At 34.9% G+C, this 16,741-nt stretch overlaps 1 protein-coding gene across 2 annotated transcripts in view; it reads right to left on the bottom strand.

The window, feature by feature from the left end:
• The window catches only part of LOC145284452 (serine/threonine-protein kinase 11-interacting protein-like), a 161,446-nt gene extending 149,531 nt beyond the window's left edge, over nt 1–11,915 (bottom strand). Inside the window, exons 1-2 of one of the 2 annotated variants that reach the window (XM_080133275.1) lie at nt 11,825–11,855; nt 11,546–11,643 (exon numbers count right to left, since the gene is read on the bottom strand). The gene's annotated coding sequence lies outside the window, so the exon portion shown is untranslated. Of the gene's footprint in view, nt 1–11,545 lie in introns of both variants that reach the window. The other variant, XM_080133277.1, reaches the window with a different exon arrangement.
• Nucleotides 11,916–16,741: the final 4,826 nt, after the last annotated feature.

Below are 16,741 nucleotides of genomic sequence, written 5' to 3'. Positions count from 1 at the left end.
AATCTCAATCACATATGTTAATTTGATCCAGCCCCAGTCAATGCTGATCGTTGCCTATCATTAATAATTACTTGAGCTTTTTTATGTGTGATGGCAGAAAAATTAACTTAAAAAAATAATTCCTATTGTTTTGATTATTCAAACTACTATTCTCTTTTTTTTTTTTTTTACTCATGTTTCGGCCAATGTAACCCTTAGCATTTACCAAGTGGAGCCTTTTGATTTTGGGAATCTAAAGGAACTTTTAAACTGAAACCCTTTAGGTAATCCACTAAGGTAGACTATTTTCACAGACGGTCGAAAAGTTGTGAAATTAACAACCAAGAAGAGAATAGTTTGAACAATTCAAACCATCAATCCTCATCTTCCGTCTCCCCCATAAAAATACTTTGTGTATAAAATAGTTCCGCCATTACTTCTTTCATACGACCTGTAATATTGAGGGACCAGGTGCACATTACCAGCACAAGTTTTCTTCTACTGTTTAATCATATTAGTACTACTAATTTTGATATGAAAGAACGTTCACGTCTTTCTGCAATGTGCCAAAAAATTTTGCAATCCTTTGTAGCAAAGACTTCCTTGCCCTCAGGCTTTGACTAGTGCATTTGTCCTATACATGTCAGTAAAAGGGAGAAAAGGATCACCTATAAGGGTTCAATAATGTCTATTGAATTATCTCATCAACACGAGTAGCTAACGTTCTTTTCTAGCCCAGTATACAAAAAATTAGGTTCTCTGAAGAGTACGCACTCAAAATCTGTTAGAATACCATAAGTACCTTCATAGGTACTAAAAACCATAAATTTTCGACAACTCACATGATCCCTAAAATTGGGATCTCAAAAACCTATTTACTTTGATGCATTATTCACTGATGGATTAAATCTGAAATTCTATATTCTTCACTTTGACGTGATTGTAACAAATATAAATGAGGCGGGATGCCGCATAAGTTCAGGTTATAACTTTAACCATTCCACATTGGATGATATTGTAGGGTTAAATCTGATCCAATGCTTGAATTTTAATTTAATTAAATGCCTGGACGGATCTGCCTGGCAAACTTTAAATGGTGTTATTCCTTTCAGACATAAGTTCCTTCTTGAGGAAAGGTTTTAAGAAAATTAAGAAACAATGTGGTTTCCCTTCATTCTCAAATTCTATTATTATTCCTTAATGCTAGTTACTTCTTTGACAGAGCATTGAATCTTGTTCTTTCTTACCCTAATCTGTGGGGACCTTCCTTTGAAAAATCCTCTGTAGAGAGGGGAATTGAGTTTTTTTTTGATTTTTGTTTTTTTATCTTAACTGTCAGAATTGTCATCCTATGATGAGGACAAAATTGAAGTTTTTAAAGAAACTCTTGTTATGAAAGAGGGGAGGTAGGAGGAAATGTCAGGTAGAATCAAATTAAGTCCCTTGCTGGAAGATTATGGAAAGAGTGGCTTACTCGGTACTTGTACAGTTTAGTCAAGACATTAAAAAATGAAAATATCGAAAAAAGTTTAAATTGTACGTATCCGTTATGGAACGAAGTTCTCCGAAAAAAAATTTCACTTCATTTCATCAAGTAGTTTTTATTACAGCGAAAAAAACAATTTGTTATGATACCGAGCAAAATGTTCGATTTTTAGGAAGTAAAGCTAGTATTAAAGATGGGAAGGGGTGTCAGCGCTTTAACTGGAGTTATCTCCCTTTGGCATTTCTAAAATTCAAACAAAATTTTTTAAAATCCAAGATGGCTGCCTTCAACGCACTCTCATAAAAACGTGTTTTTCCGCTGTAAAAAAAATTAAAAAAATGATGAAATTAAGTGAAATTTTTTTTTTGGAGAACTTCGTTCTATAACAGATACATACAATTTAAACTTTTTTCGGTATTTTCATTTTTTAATGTCTTGACTAAACTGTACAAGAACCGCTAACTCTAATGAAAAAGAGAATTTATGAAGATTATATCAATGTCTCCAGGAAGTATAAAAAGATGGACATTATTGAAACCACACATGTATCCTGGAAAGACAAAATATTGTTGATCCCTCATCGTCCGGTGATTAAACAAGTTGCAAAAGTCATCACTAAGATTGGACAGGTATTCAACCATTTAAAAAAGGTTGGAGGTGACATCACATATACAAACAAGTCCAATAACAATATACTAACAAGTCCAATAATTTGGCAAACAGCCAAATTATTGGACTTGTTAGTAGTTTTTAGAAAAAAAAAAAAAAAAAATTATGTGCTCCCAAGAAAACTCAAGAAAGCCTTTTTTTGAAAGTCAGGTTAAGGACTGTTAAGGACTGAAAAGGACCAAAATAGACTGATTTTTCCTCATGGATGGTGACCGTTTGTGTACCTTTAGGTACAAATTTATTATTTTTGGCTTTAATGCTAGTTCCTTTTTCTTGATTTTTATACTCAAGTATCATGCCGTGATGGAACATCTGACATTTTATCCAATAATTTTTACGTTGTCAAAACCTACAGTGATATTGACTCATTCAGCTCTATTTATCATTCCATTCATGACCGGTTGAAAGAATTTGGATTTGGTTTGCAAACGTGCAAGTCTAATTTTACAAGAGGCTATGATCATCTCCCCTTGCTATGTCGAAAAAAGTGCTGGGATATGTTTATTTCCCTCAGCAAAATTTTACGGGTCTTGTGCCCATAGTGATTAATCCTGTTAACACTAGACTGTATTTTAGTGCAGTTTTCTGAAAGCTATGATCCTTTGTCCTAGTGTCTTCCTGTTACAATTCAGAGAAGAATTCTTATCAATAAATTATGAAAAATTAAATTGTGTTGGAACCAGGAGGTTCAGGGAGAACTCCATGATGTTTGGAGGTCATTGGCTGGGAAATTTAGTCAATCGAGCGATGTGAAGTTCCTTAGAAGAGCCTTAAGAAAAAAGTATTCAACTGAATTTTTTTCTTTTTTTTTTTTTGCTCACGTTCACCCCTAATAAGGCATATCGCTACTTGAACCTAAGAGGCTACTATTTGGGATCATGACTAGCAAAGATTAAGATGTTGGTTTATGTTACATTTAAACCTCCATGTCAGGGAAGCAGGCAGTAGGAAGGGAATTCCAAAGTCTAGCTGTTTGAGGGAAGAAACTCTAAGAGTAGAAAGCTTTCTGGCATTTATGGACCTCAGTGAAGAGGTGAGATTTTGTTGCTAAGCGGGTTTGTCAGGGATATGTACGTCAAGGGGGCACAAGTACGAGTTTGTCAGAGCACATTGTATTAAAATATTTGTAAAACAGGCACAGATGTAAAATTGCAGGGATAGGAAAGGGGTTGGAGCTTAGTTGACAAAGTGGGACCTGTTAGATTGAAAACTTTTTGGACCCTATTCTTGTGCTTCTGTGATGGTTCGGAGGCAGCTTATGGCTTTTCCTTGTATACAAGACAAAAGAATGAATGTTGTTTGATTTTTGTTAAAGCTAAGGTGGCTCCTCTCAAGACAAAATCCCTACTAAATCTGGAACTTTTTATGTTTTTGGACTGTAGGATACTTTCCAATATCAGTCATCATGGAGTCATTGTACCTTTCTACTTATGCTCAGCTTGTTTTATCTTGGGTCCTTAAAAAAAAAAAAAAAAAAATCTAAGGGCAATATATTTGTTGGGAAACAGTTTTATTAATACTAGCTGGGTGCCTGATGTTGCCCGGTCACACAATATGCTTAAACATATTTTAAGTTATACAAATTGCCTGTATAATATTACAGAATCAATCTCCTATTGGTGATTAGATATTATGAGGAATAATTTACATGGTGGATTAATTTGCAAAAAAAAATTTTTTAAATAATGTCCTTCATCAAATTCCGTCTGTTTACAATATCATGTCAGCTGATATTTTAGGCTTGATAATGAATGCCCTGGAAAAGTCACTTCTGATTAAGGTTTAGTTTTAAAATATGCAAATGAGTAAATGATTTGCAGCGATTTTAAATGGTACCTCTTTTATCGTAAATTGAACTCATTAATAACAATTAAAATAAAATGGTGAGGTACACCCGGGCTTAAACAGAGGATCATTCAATCTGTAGTTGAATGCTCTACTACTGAGCTTTATCTCCAGATGACAATAATTGTTTGTTTTTTGTTTTTTTAAATGATTTGCCGAGATTTTATCTTCCTTGGCCGTTGTAACAAAACATTCCCCTGTAAAAATGTTTTATTTATAAAAAAGACTATTTTTAGGATCGGATTTTTTTCGATACTTATCGGATGAATTTCTGTATAAAACATATCTAAGAACACTGCCAGACATAAATTACCTTTGTGTAAAATTTGCTAAAGACAGGCTCAACCATTTCGGAATCTATGAGGAAGGAATTCATACACACACAAAGTGACTTTTATATAATAGTACTATAGACTTGAATGTAATAATCAAAGAGGAAAGCGCCCTCGTGTGTGTGTGTGTCGTGCGGTCATATAACTTACCTTCGGATGGGATTTGAGAGAGAAAGTTGTCAGTGACAAATTCTAGCTGGACTTTTGCGTATTGTATTTGGTTTATTTTGTTTTGCTGTTTACCAGCCCATTTAACATCAAGTACCTTCCCACATGACAGAGTTAGACACCAAGGTCGTTTTTTTAACATGGACAAAAGGAACAAAAATAAAAATTATCTCAATCATGAAGGATTTCTCCTCCACTGAGAGAGAAGAAATTGAAGTGTGGTATCAGAACAGATACTACACTTTGAGTTATATATATTTTATTCACTCTGAAAAGTGAAAACAGAAATGAACAAAAAATTAGACACAAAGCCACTCAAAAATTTGGGAGTGGGTGTCTATTGTTATCCTCGTCCCTATACCTTTGTTTGTCTATGCTTGATCCTAGCTAAAGTTTCATTCACCATAATACCTCAAGCACACCGGGGGTCGTCCTACTTAAGATTCCCAAATCATATCGTGTTTTTTTTTGCTTTGTTTTCTTTCTAATTGTAGAGATAAGTATTGACTGTGCTGCAAAAAAAAGAAAAAAAAAAAGCAAACTTAAAGCCAAGAATGGATCATTCCAAAGGACATTCATTTTCTAAAACCGGTTTTGCAAGTAAACAAAATTACACTCACCTACATAATATATTAACAAATAAATGATTTGAACTATTTGTTGGTTTGGAAACACCATCGATCGTTTAGGGATCGGTTAAGAAAAATATATATTTGGTTTTGTTAACTTGAAAGGAAAGTAAAAATGAAAATTGGAGAGAGAGGGGGCTTCGGAATAGAGACCGCATAGTTTTTGTTTTCTTTTCAGTATTTAGACAGAACACAGACGGTGTTAAAATAACATTTAGAACTCCATTTTTAACACATGGAGGGGGAGATGTTTTGTAAATATTCTGCACTTTCATCTAACAATTTAATTAAAAGTTAACAATCGGATTTTAACTTGAAAATCCAATTTAAAGTAGCATGCTTCATATTCCACATAAAATAGTTTTTTTTTAGGGGGGGGCGGTTTATATAAAAGACTGCAAATTTCATCATGTTAGCAAACAATTATCAAAAATAAAATTCCAAATAAATCATTTTCATGCATAGATGAGGTCACTTTTTTTCATAGAAATCGCTCAAGACAAAACATGAAGCCACTCGATGCAAGTAGCTAACAAGAATGAAAGCTGATTATTGCAAAGGAAGGCGATGTCTATTAACCTTAGTCTTGAAAAGATCAAGGCCGTAGGTAAAAGGAAAATCGTGAGCAGGAAGAGAGTTTCACAACCTTGCAGTCTTTGGAAAGAAGCTAGAGGAATAGGAAGCTGTATTACAATGAGATATTAAAACAGGGAATTGATGGAGACTAGGTCAACAAGACCGAGATTAGCAACATCACGTCTATGAGAGAAAGGATGCAGTAATTAAGTGTGGAGCCAATCAAATTATGCATACGCTTTTGCAATTCTTCAAGAACATTCAAATGGGACACAGATTTATCAGCCCAAATACGGCAACAATACTCCATACATGGTCTGATAATAGATTTGTAGAGATAGAGAATAGCCTGAGGTGTGAGAAAGTGTTTAGAACGATAGAGGGAACCGACTTTACGAGAAGCAGAGAGAGCAATGGATGTAATATATGGACTCCAAGAAAGATTTGATGAGAAAGTCCAACGAGTTTTAGTCGATTTCTCAGCGAGAGCAGAGCCATCCATAAGAATCTCATGAAAAAAAGGGACACACCTATGATTGAAAGAAAATAGACTCCTAACAGAATTAAACGAAACAAACCATTTCTTACCCCCAATCCATAATAGGACACAAATCAATTTTTAGATCAATTGCATATTTCACCTGATCCGAGGAAGATGGACGAGAAGCGATAGAGAATGTCATCAGCGTAAATGTTAATTTTAATATTCTCTTGAAGGTCATTTATATAAAGAAACAACATTGGACGTAAAATAGGACCCTGAAGAACACGAGTATTGATAGGAAAATGTGAAGATACTCTATCAAGGAGTTACTCACAAGCTTTGATCAGAAAAATCCTAACAATGTCAAGAACTTCATCACCAAGACCATAAACCTCAAAGTTTATGTAAAAAACAAGGATACGAATACTCTGCCAAACTTTTACTTTTAGAATCTTGCCAATTTAGCCTTTTTTAAACAGTTCAGCCTTTTTTTTAATTTGGCTTGAAATTTGCCCTTTTCCAATTATTTTATATGATTATCTACAAGATTCGTCACCAGACATTTACAAAGGTTTTGCTTGGATGTTTTTCTTTTTTTCAAATTGTTTTGCTTTTTGATAAGCAATCTTCAAGTCTCATGTGCACTAGAATATCAACTAAAGACTTACTCGTAAAAAAGTGATTTTGAGATTATCCGGGTCTGTTTGGAAGGAATATTCATTCAAAATTGTCGTCACACTCAAAAATTGAATTGCGTTACCGGGTCACAGTGAATAGAGACGTTGAATCTCAACAGTTCCAGGTGAGCATCATCTGAAGATAGCGGTTTCAATCCTACCCAAAGCCGGCCAGAAGCTTAGTTGGTCAAAACGTGGTGAGATGGCAACAACTATGGAAGGCAGTAATTGCTGAGGATGGAGTTAGGAGATTCGGAGTTTCTATCCCGTCGTGGTAACCACCTAACAAAGGCGAGAGGAATAGTTGTCGGAAACGTTGTGAAACAACTAAAAGATGAGGATAATAGTCTGCAATAAATAAATAAATAAATAATGCTCATCTCAATAACGAATTCCAATTAAATAATAAATGAAAAATATTTTACATAAGAGTGCATGTTCTCATCAAGTTCCAATATGGAGAATTGATTTATTTTATTAGAAACTGTCGAAAAAAAAAAAAAAAATGAGCCGAAGGGCGACGCTCCAAGGTGAGCAGGCAAATGTCAGGGTTGTAAAAAAGAAATACTCTTTTAGCAACCCCCCCCCCCCAACCGAGTCTAGTAAGAACAGAATGAAAAATGCTTGCCAAAGCAAGTTTAACAACCGGGTCTAGTCGTCATAACTAAAATTCGACTCGGGGAGAGAATGAAAGAACCTCTCTTATAGGTTTTAAACTACCTCCAACCCCTTTGACAATAATACCATTTGCATGCTTCACTATGTTGGTTCATTTAGCCACCAACGGTTGGACTCACCCAACATAAGCATCACTTTTTTCCCTTTTTTTTGTACACACACATAAGTATATATACTAAAAAGTTTTCCTGTTAACAATGTAGGGTGACGAAACTTGAAGATAACCATAAATCTTTATATAAAATAATCCGAAAATATTGATTAGAACTGAGCACCCCCTAAATATTGATTTTTATTTTTTTTGTTATACAATTACATATGTCAGTAAAGAATTATTTAATTTGAATTTTTACCAAACATTTTAATCGGTAGAATCATTTTCATAAATCTAGTTTATAAAACTCAACGTTTGTCTCCATTCTTTCAAAGTGCATTTTAAAGATGCAAAGTTGCAAAGCAGTACGAGGCGGGTTGCATTTTTTGTGAACGTCGACAATTTCCATAAAGTAGTGAATTCATTATATAGGTATTTATTTTTCTCCCACCACGAGAAATGTGACACAAGGGTTGGAATGTGGGATTGAAAAGTCACCACCACCCTCCAAACAGGGACACTTTCACCCGCAATAAGTGCCTAGACAGCCCCGTCGGCATTCTCCGGTAAGAGCGCCTCAGACGATTAGTAATAAACTAACCTCCTTCTCAAAGAGAAAAGGCAAAGCCTCGGAGAGTGGACCTACCTCTTAGAACTGCACAGGACATACTCTACTCTGTAATCAACAAGGAAAGGTTATTACGAGAATGGTCTATTCTTTATTGTGGTACTGAAGTAAAGACCCTAGCGTGGTTTTCTATTACATAACATAGAAACAATGAATACTTGTGCATCTATGTTACCACACTGAAATAACATTTAGGAAGCCATTCTTAACATGTAGAGGGAAGGGTGTTTTTTTTAACTATGCTTTACTTTTATTTAACAATTTGAAGAACAAAAAATACAGTAAAAATTGAATTTAACTTTAAAATACTATTTTTAAAAAAACAGCACAGTAACAAATGCATAAGCATAAAACACTGTCTTTTGCACGGCATGGTTTTCCTTTGTTAATAGGAAACACTAGTCTTCTGAATGTATGCGTTCTAGCCATGCACCCACCTCACGCTTGAACATTGCCAGAAACGATGCCCAAAATGAACCCCAAGCGCACTAGCTTGCCCGTGGAACAGAAACTGGCGCACGAACGAGCACGGCTCGTTAACACCCTCACATAGCTTGTATAGCCCTTACGAGCAATGTTTTACTTTTTGAAAGAAAAATGTGAACAAAAAAAAACAAAAAAACTGCAATTACAAAGCAATTAAAAATTATGTTAAAAAAAAAAATCGGGTTTGTATTACTGTACACAGATTCGAAAAAGTTGTCAAAAAACAAATATATAACAAATGTTATCAAAGGCAAGATAAATTACTTTTCTACCAAATTGGATATAATTTTCGTGTTTTTATTCAATTTAACATGTTTATTCAGCTCAAAAAGCATACAGTGTTTACCGATGTATTGGAAAATTCAAAATGGCGGCCGACTCTCTTTAACACGGTAAGTTCGGGAAAAGGTGTTATAAATAATAAACTAGACAAAATACTATTAAAAACCCACCGAATATATGTCAAGTTATGTCACAGTAACATATATTGAGCGAATTTCTAACAGTATTTTGTCTAGTTTATTATTTATTACACCTTTTTCCGAACTTACCGTGTTAAAGAGAGAGTCGGCCGCCATATCGGTAAACACTATGCTTTTCGAGCTGAATAAACATGTTAAGTTGAATAAAAACACGAAAATTATATCCAGTTTTGGTAGAAAAGCAATTTATCTTGCCTTTGATAACATTTATTTATATATTTGTTTTTTGACAACTTTTTCGAATCTATGTGTACAGTAATACAAACCCAAAAAATCACTTGCGTGGTTATTCTGCATAAGTCCGAGAAATAAAGGAATAGAAAACAATTACCCCCTTCCTTCACACATACGTCTACAGCTGATTATCCATCTCAACAGAAAAAATTGTTAATGCATATTAAAATAATGTTATCACTAGCACACTATTATGTGCGGAAATTGGTGATGGTCAGGAAATAATGGGTGATCATATTACATTAAATTTACATAGAAAAGTGATCACTCACTGAAATCTCAAATATTTGATCAAAAATAAATAAAATAACAATTCGACATGATGGGTAATTGTTACACAAAAGAAAAAAATAAATCCCCAAACAAATAAAGGGGTAAATACCAATACTGAAAAGGCGTCGAATGTCAGTGGCCCAGCACGATTTAAAAAAAAAAAAATCGGATTATTTCAGTTTAATTCAAAAACACCGGACGATTTTTTTCTTTTTAAGATTAATAGAAATTTTATTTTATTTTATTTATTTTTCTCTACCTAATCATTTGTAAATTATGAATAATTGTTGTAGTGGAATTAATATGGATCATTGGATCACCAAAAAAATAATACTAGATTTTTATTGCAAGAATCAATCCTTAGTTTCAGGAACCAGTGGAAGACAAATCGTAAATATGATTAGTGAGGTTTTTATCCCTCCTCTCCCTTACAGATATTGATTAAAAGACTAAAACTAGCATCGGCTTTCGCGCTCCTGCCAGAGTGTAGTATCTGTTCGGTTCTATGAGCCCCCCCCCCCCATCATTATCTACTTCGATAGGGGAAGGACGGGTTTATTGCCGGTTGGTTGAATGCCGAAGGAGCTCAATCACGGGAAATTTTTGTACCTATCCAGAGTCTCCCCTTTTAATAGGCAGCTGGATTCTCCCAATTAAAACAAATTCATATCATATCCAATCTTGTTGAAAAGGAAGGTTACGAAAACTTATTAGCATTATTAAATTCAAAGAGTCTTAAAAACACAGCATGACTTTATCGACCACATTTTTAAGAAATTATCGAGGTTTGTTCATTTATGTTATCGCGCCGAAATAATCACGTTATTTAGAAAGCCATTCTTAACATGAGAAATAGAGGACATTTTGTACTTTCACTTAACAAGTTAAACAAAAGATGGCAGTCTTAAGATATTGTAAAACTTGAAGGTGCTAATGCAGAGTCTCTGATCCGCGCTATTTTTTTTTTAAATCGTATTTCCAGGTTTAATTAAAGTTTTTTGGGGTTTTTGTTTTTATTCAATTGAAAGGTTAAAGTACAGAATAGGTACAAAACACCCTCCCCTCCCCATGTTAAGAATGGCTTTGTAAATAACCTTATTTCAGCACGGATCACTCTCTGCATGAGTACCAACTTGCATTTAACTTGAAAATACCATTAAAATAACGCAGTAGTACAATTCGTGCATAAGCACCGAATTATCTTGGTGCTTGTGCAGTTTACAGGCCATGCTAATAATGTTATTTAGAACGTCATTTTTAATATGGGGAGAGGGGGCTTTTAATTAATTTGTAGTTTTATTTAAAAATTTAATTAAAAAAAGCATACTGTAAAAACTGAATTTAACTTAAAATTCCTATCTAAAAAAAGTAACACGGTTTATAAACTACAGTCTGTGTTTAAAAATTTTAAATAAATGAAAGTCAATATAAAACAGGTGACAATTTTTATAATTTATATACTTTTTAATTTTAAAAAGAATTCGTACCTGACCTGCAATCTGCATATACAATTAGGTTTTCAAAGAGGGTTTCAATCTCTTTTTCTTGGCGTTACCTTACATACTCTAAAAAAAAAAAATAAAAAAAAAATACAAATCTCGACTTTGACAACTTTCTTAGATCAGTAAAAAAAAATGTTTTTCCTACCTAGAGAAAAAATAGCATTGTTACACGTCATTAAGCAAACACTTGACAATCATTTATGTAATAAACAAAAAAAAAAAAAAAAAAAAAAAAAAAAGACATTTCTTTTTTTCTGTGTCATGGAGATATTTTTTAAAGTATTATTAAGGATAAAAATCAACAATAAACAGTTCATACATACCTTTATTTATTTATTTATCGAGGCTCACAGTGGTTAAATTCCTTCATAATTCATTCTTAATTCCAATGAACGGGACACGAGATGAAGTTAAGCGTTATCTACGAAAAAAATGAAAAATGTTCTCTTTAGCAGTAGTACTAATAAACAATTCTATTTAATACTTTAACGTGTTTTACTGCGTTCTTTCTCGTCACACATAATACCCGAGCAGGCAGAGACCTACTTAAAATGTTGTTATTATTGTAAAGTAAATGTATATATAACACTTTTCTGCCTTACGGTGTAGGAAGGGAGAGAGAGCGCGGTTGTTGTTGTGTTGTTTAGCAGTCGGACGGGCACCGACCCGATTGCTCTAACGTCACATGACATTAAAGAAACGCGCATGCCTCACGTGACGGAGGCGCGGAAATGACGCAAAATTTCGACGCTCTTTTTTTTTTTGTGTCTTTCACGTGAATTTCAAAGCCGGCTCTTCTCGACACCGAAAACAGGTGTCTTCATAATTGTTAAATATTTAATAATCATTGATTTTGATCAGCTCATTTGCTCAACAAGAACCCATAAGTTCTATTGGACTTTTTTTTTAGTTCCTTGTGTGTGTTACTGTTACTACTGTAGTTATAGGCGCGAAGAATATGAATGAGTGAATCCAAATATCCTCTCTCCAGCTATGGATTAGCCGGCTAGGGTTTTTTATCCTCAGCCTCCAAAATCAACAGAGATTCGACCATTTCTGTAATGACCTGGCCCCTGTTGATTGCTGTGTAATGCTGGCTCTGTGCAGTTCTAGGAGGTTCACCCTCCAAAGCTTTGCCTTCTCTCTTTGAGAAGGGGTTAGTTTATTTCTAATCGCCTGAGGCGCCCTTACCGGAGAATGCCGACGGCGCTGGTCAGTCACTTTTTGCAGGTGAGAGTGCCCCTCCTTGAGGGCGCTAACTTCTGAAATCCCACTTTCAGACCCTGGTGCCACAGTTCTTGCAGTGAAAGAAAACTAAATAACCTTCCTTCCAGCTATAGGATTTTCCCCCTTCGGCAGCATAATCAACAGAGTCTGTCATTTCTGAAATGGCCTTTTCCATGTTGATGACTGCAGTATGTTGCTTGTTATGTGCAGTTCTAGGAGGTCCACCCTCACAGGTTTTGCCTTCTCTCTTTGAGAAGGAGGTTAGTTTATTGCTAATCGTCTGAGGTACCTTTACTGAAGAATGACAACAGGACTGCCCAGGCATTTTTTGCAAGCCAGAGTGCTCCTCCTCTGGGACACTGGCTTTTCAATCCCACTTTCCGATCCTTGTGTCAACTGTTCTCGCAGTGGGAGAAATATAAATACCCAGTCGAGGGTGGGGATGGGAGGTCCATCGGCGTCAAAGCAGAGACTAAGGCCATTGTTGAGGTAGCTTGTTTCCCGTTGACTGAGGTATGATTCATGTTCTGTGCAGTTTTAGGAGGGCCACTCTCCAAGGTCTTGCCTCCCATTTTACGGATAGAGTAAGTTTATTGCTTACTGCCTGAGACGCCATAACGAGGAAATGCTAACTGGGCTGCCAAGACAATTTTTTAAAAGTCAGTGTGCTTCTTCTTTAGGGGCGCTCACTTGACTCTCCTCTTGTTATATCTTTCTGTGGTGGAAAGGAGGATAGACTAGACTTTTGAATCCAGGAGAATGAAAATTCCAAAATAACAGTAACGCCAGTCGTTCCTTTGTTAATCTCGGCATTGTTTCCAATCGATCTGAACTTTTCATAACCGAACTTAAACAATGCTGGTACAGGGGAGATGCAGCTAGTGATTACGCAATACTTGCTTCATTGTAGGTTCCTTGCGCAACTGAAATGGGGACGGGGGTCTCTAATATGCGCCATCTCTTTAGTGTGTCTTCTCATAGAATAAACATAAATTTCTAATTTACTTTTTAACTTAAAAACAATGAAATTTTTAATTTAAAAACAATTACAAAACAAAATGGGCACTTCGGCATTTTGAACCCGTGATTTCAACGAAGTTACTCAGGTGCGTCCGGCAGATAGCTGGAATAAACGGAAACGGCATAGTGAGGCTTATCACAAAGAAAAAAAAATGTTACAAGCTGTAGGGGAAAAGAAGTTTAAGTGAAATTAAATTTCTCTGCCCCAAACAAAATAATAAAAAAAGGAATAAAACAAAATGACACCTCCTTCTCGTTTAAAATGCATCGCATTTATTTTTCAACAAAAATAACAAGATGAACAAGCAAAGGTCCAATTGGTGAAAGTTCTTGAGAAATCATTATGATTAGAATGTTAGATGAAAGTCCTTTGTTGAATTAATAAGATTAGAAGGTGAAAGAATCACACTCCTACTTCAGAAATTGGTACGGAGGAAAACACAAAATGTACGAATTTGATTTTACCAAAGAAACTGGAAGATATTTCTTTTTCGGAAACTGTTCGAATTTTGTACTCGATATTTGGTGAAAGAAACAGCCCTTTTGATACAAGAATATCATAAAAAATGCTTGAACATACAAAAAGAAGAAAATTGTCACATATGCGGGTAAAGTCAACGCCCAGTGTGAACTATTTAAATTAAAAGATTTGTCAGTTGGCATGTTTGTGTTATATATTTGTTCAGGGACTGACAGCACCGAAGGACAAGGATTTAAGGTCAAGGATTTTATCGATTATGGAGCAAGATCCAGAAATTAACTTGCAAAAAGGGACAGAAGAATGTCAGAAATTGATAAATGTGAAAAGTGATACTACTAGGATAGAGGGAAAAACTACATCCCACGTCCTAATGGTAAAACAAAAAACATTTCCCAAGAACAAAGGAAAAAGTTTTGAATGTTGGAGCTGTACAGGGTCACACTTAAGAAAAAATTGCCCTTTTAAAGACCAATCTTGTGCCAAACGTGGTTTAGTCGGACACCGAGCTTCCCAGTGCCGAACTACTGTACTTGCAATAACCCTTATCCCTGAGTGGCTTCCGGGCCTTGATAAGTGGTGACCACCGTGTAAAAAAAAATAAATAAATAAATAAACAAAATAAATAAAGACAAAAATTTAAGTCTAAAGTGAGACAAAGAGGTAAAAGAAAATTTGTCAATACTAAAATAAATGGTCACATAGTGAAACTACTTTTGGATACAGGTAGCAATATTTCAATTATCGACGAAGTGATCTGGAAGAGGATTGGGTGTCCAAAACTAGAAAAAACATTTAAAATTTCCAAAGGAGTATCCGGCAAGAGATTAAAATTCATGGGAGAATTTAATTGCAGTGTATCCCTTGGATCAAAAACTTTTTCTACAAAAGTGTCAATTGTTCCAAGTATAAATTCTTGCCTTTTCAGAATTGATTGCATCGTTTTATTTGATTTATGGGAACTACCCATAAATTCATTTTGTAACAGTGTGAGTGTAGCTGAAAAGAAAAATTCCAAACAAAATGAGGATTTTCTTACGGTCTTAAAAAGCGAATTCCCCAGTGTTTTTTCCTAGGGGTTAGGTATGTGTACTAAGACCGAAGTGAATTTTGAACTAAAGCAAAATGTGAAACCTGTTTTTAAGCCAAAAAGAAACGAGCCTTTTTCTTCAAAAGAAGATATTGAAATTGAACTGCAGAGACTGCAGGAAAATGGTGTAGTCGAAAAAGTTGACTATTCGGAGTGGGTAAAAAGAAAAATAAGAGGATTCGGGTATGTGCCGATTTTTCTACAGGCCTCAATGACTGTCTTATGGATCGGAGTTATCCACTCCCATCCCCTGAAGACATTTTTACAAAGCTGAATGGTGGGAAAATTTTCTCCAAAATTGATTTATCTGAGGCTTACCTTCAGGTAAAAGTCAGTGAAGAATATTTGAAGTATTTGTGTATCAATATCCATTTAGGACTCTTCAGACTCAAAAGGTGCCCTTTTGGTTTGAAAGTAGCTCTAGCATTATTTCAGCAAGCAATGGACACAATGCTTGCCGATTTAGATTTTGCAATCACATATTTGGATGACATTCTTGTAAAGAGTAGAAATGTGCAGGAACATAAGGAGCATATCAGAACAGTTTTCCAAAGAATTGAGGAATTTGGTTTCTGATTGAGTGCCGAAAAATGGGAATTTTTTTTAAAACAAATAAAATATCTGGGTCAAATCATTGACAGCCAAGGGAAAAGACCGGATCTTCAGAGAACTAAGTTGAAGCAGGAAAAGGGATCGAAAATGGGGGGGGGGGGTAAGCAAAGAATTAATAATTCAGAATTCGGTACTTATGTTACCAGGCTGGCGAGTGTATTGTAACTATTGTGCTTTCACCTAACAATTTAATAAAAAAGATATCGTAAAACTTGAATTTAATTTGAAAAAACGGGGTTTAAAAAAATAACACGGTAACATGCACCGCATTATTTTACATATTTCTTTTTCAAAGGATCGTTTGAATACATTGATTTGAATTTAAAATGTTGTGTAATTATTTATTTAAAAAAAAGTACTAAAAATAATGAGTAATGGAGGAATTAAAGTAACTTTTATTAGGCGGATGTAGTTTGCTTGAAGCATTGTATAGTATGTAGTTAAATGGAATGTGTAGAAGGCAGTACAATGCAGAGGTAACGTAAAGACGCAAGCTGAAGCAGGTGAGAAAGTTTTATTAATACAACTTACAAATACAAACACATGTGTACATATTCATATATTTCTTATACACATTATATTTATATATGCACAGTGGTCACCTGGGAAAGTCAGTCTGGTGGTATATCCGTGTTATATAATATTTCGAGAAAGATCTCTTCATCAGATATTTACTTGACTTTGGTTCAAACGTGCTGAAAATAGAGAATTTTATGAACACTTAAACTGAAAACATACAAACGGTTTTTAAATATTATTTTAAATTTGATCCTGTCACGTTTTTCTTTTTTCGTTTTCAATATGATAATATATAATATAAATCTCACCTGTCAGTTTAAATGTATGTATGTATGTGTTGCGGGGGCCGGCCGTCCGGAGACAATCGACCCAACAACTAACAAAATAAACACAGGCAAAAGGTGAACAGCATGCTAGGCAAAGAAGAATGACAAAACTCGGGAGGTTTAGTTAAAAACGACGATTCGCCTTTTATTTAAGCAAACGAAAGGGTGGCAAAAATGCGAATTTTCTCACTGGGCGACGTTGGTCCGGGATCCGTTGCTGGTGTACTCTGGCAGGGGGATGCTTGTT

Source organism: Euprymna scolopes, chromosome 9, assembly GCF_053919585.1.
Source record: "Euprymna scolopes isolate OS-2025 chromosome 9, ASM5391958v1, whole genome shotgun sequence".
In the NCBI taxonomy this organism is placed as follows: Eukaryota; Metazoa; Mollusca; class Cephalopoda; order Sepiida; family Sepiolidae; genus Euprymna; species Euprymna scolopes.
This window is presented reverse-complemented; position numbering and strand designations above follow the sequence as displayed.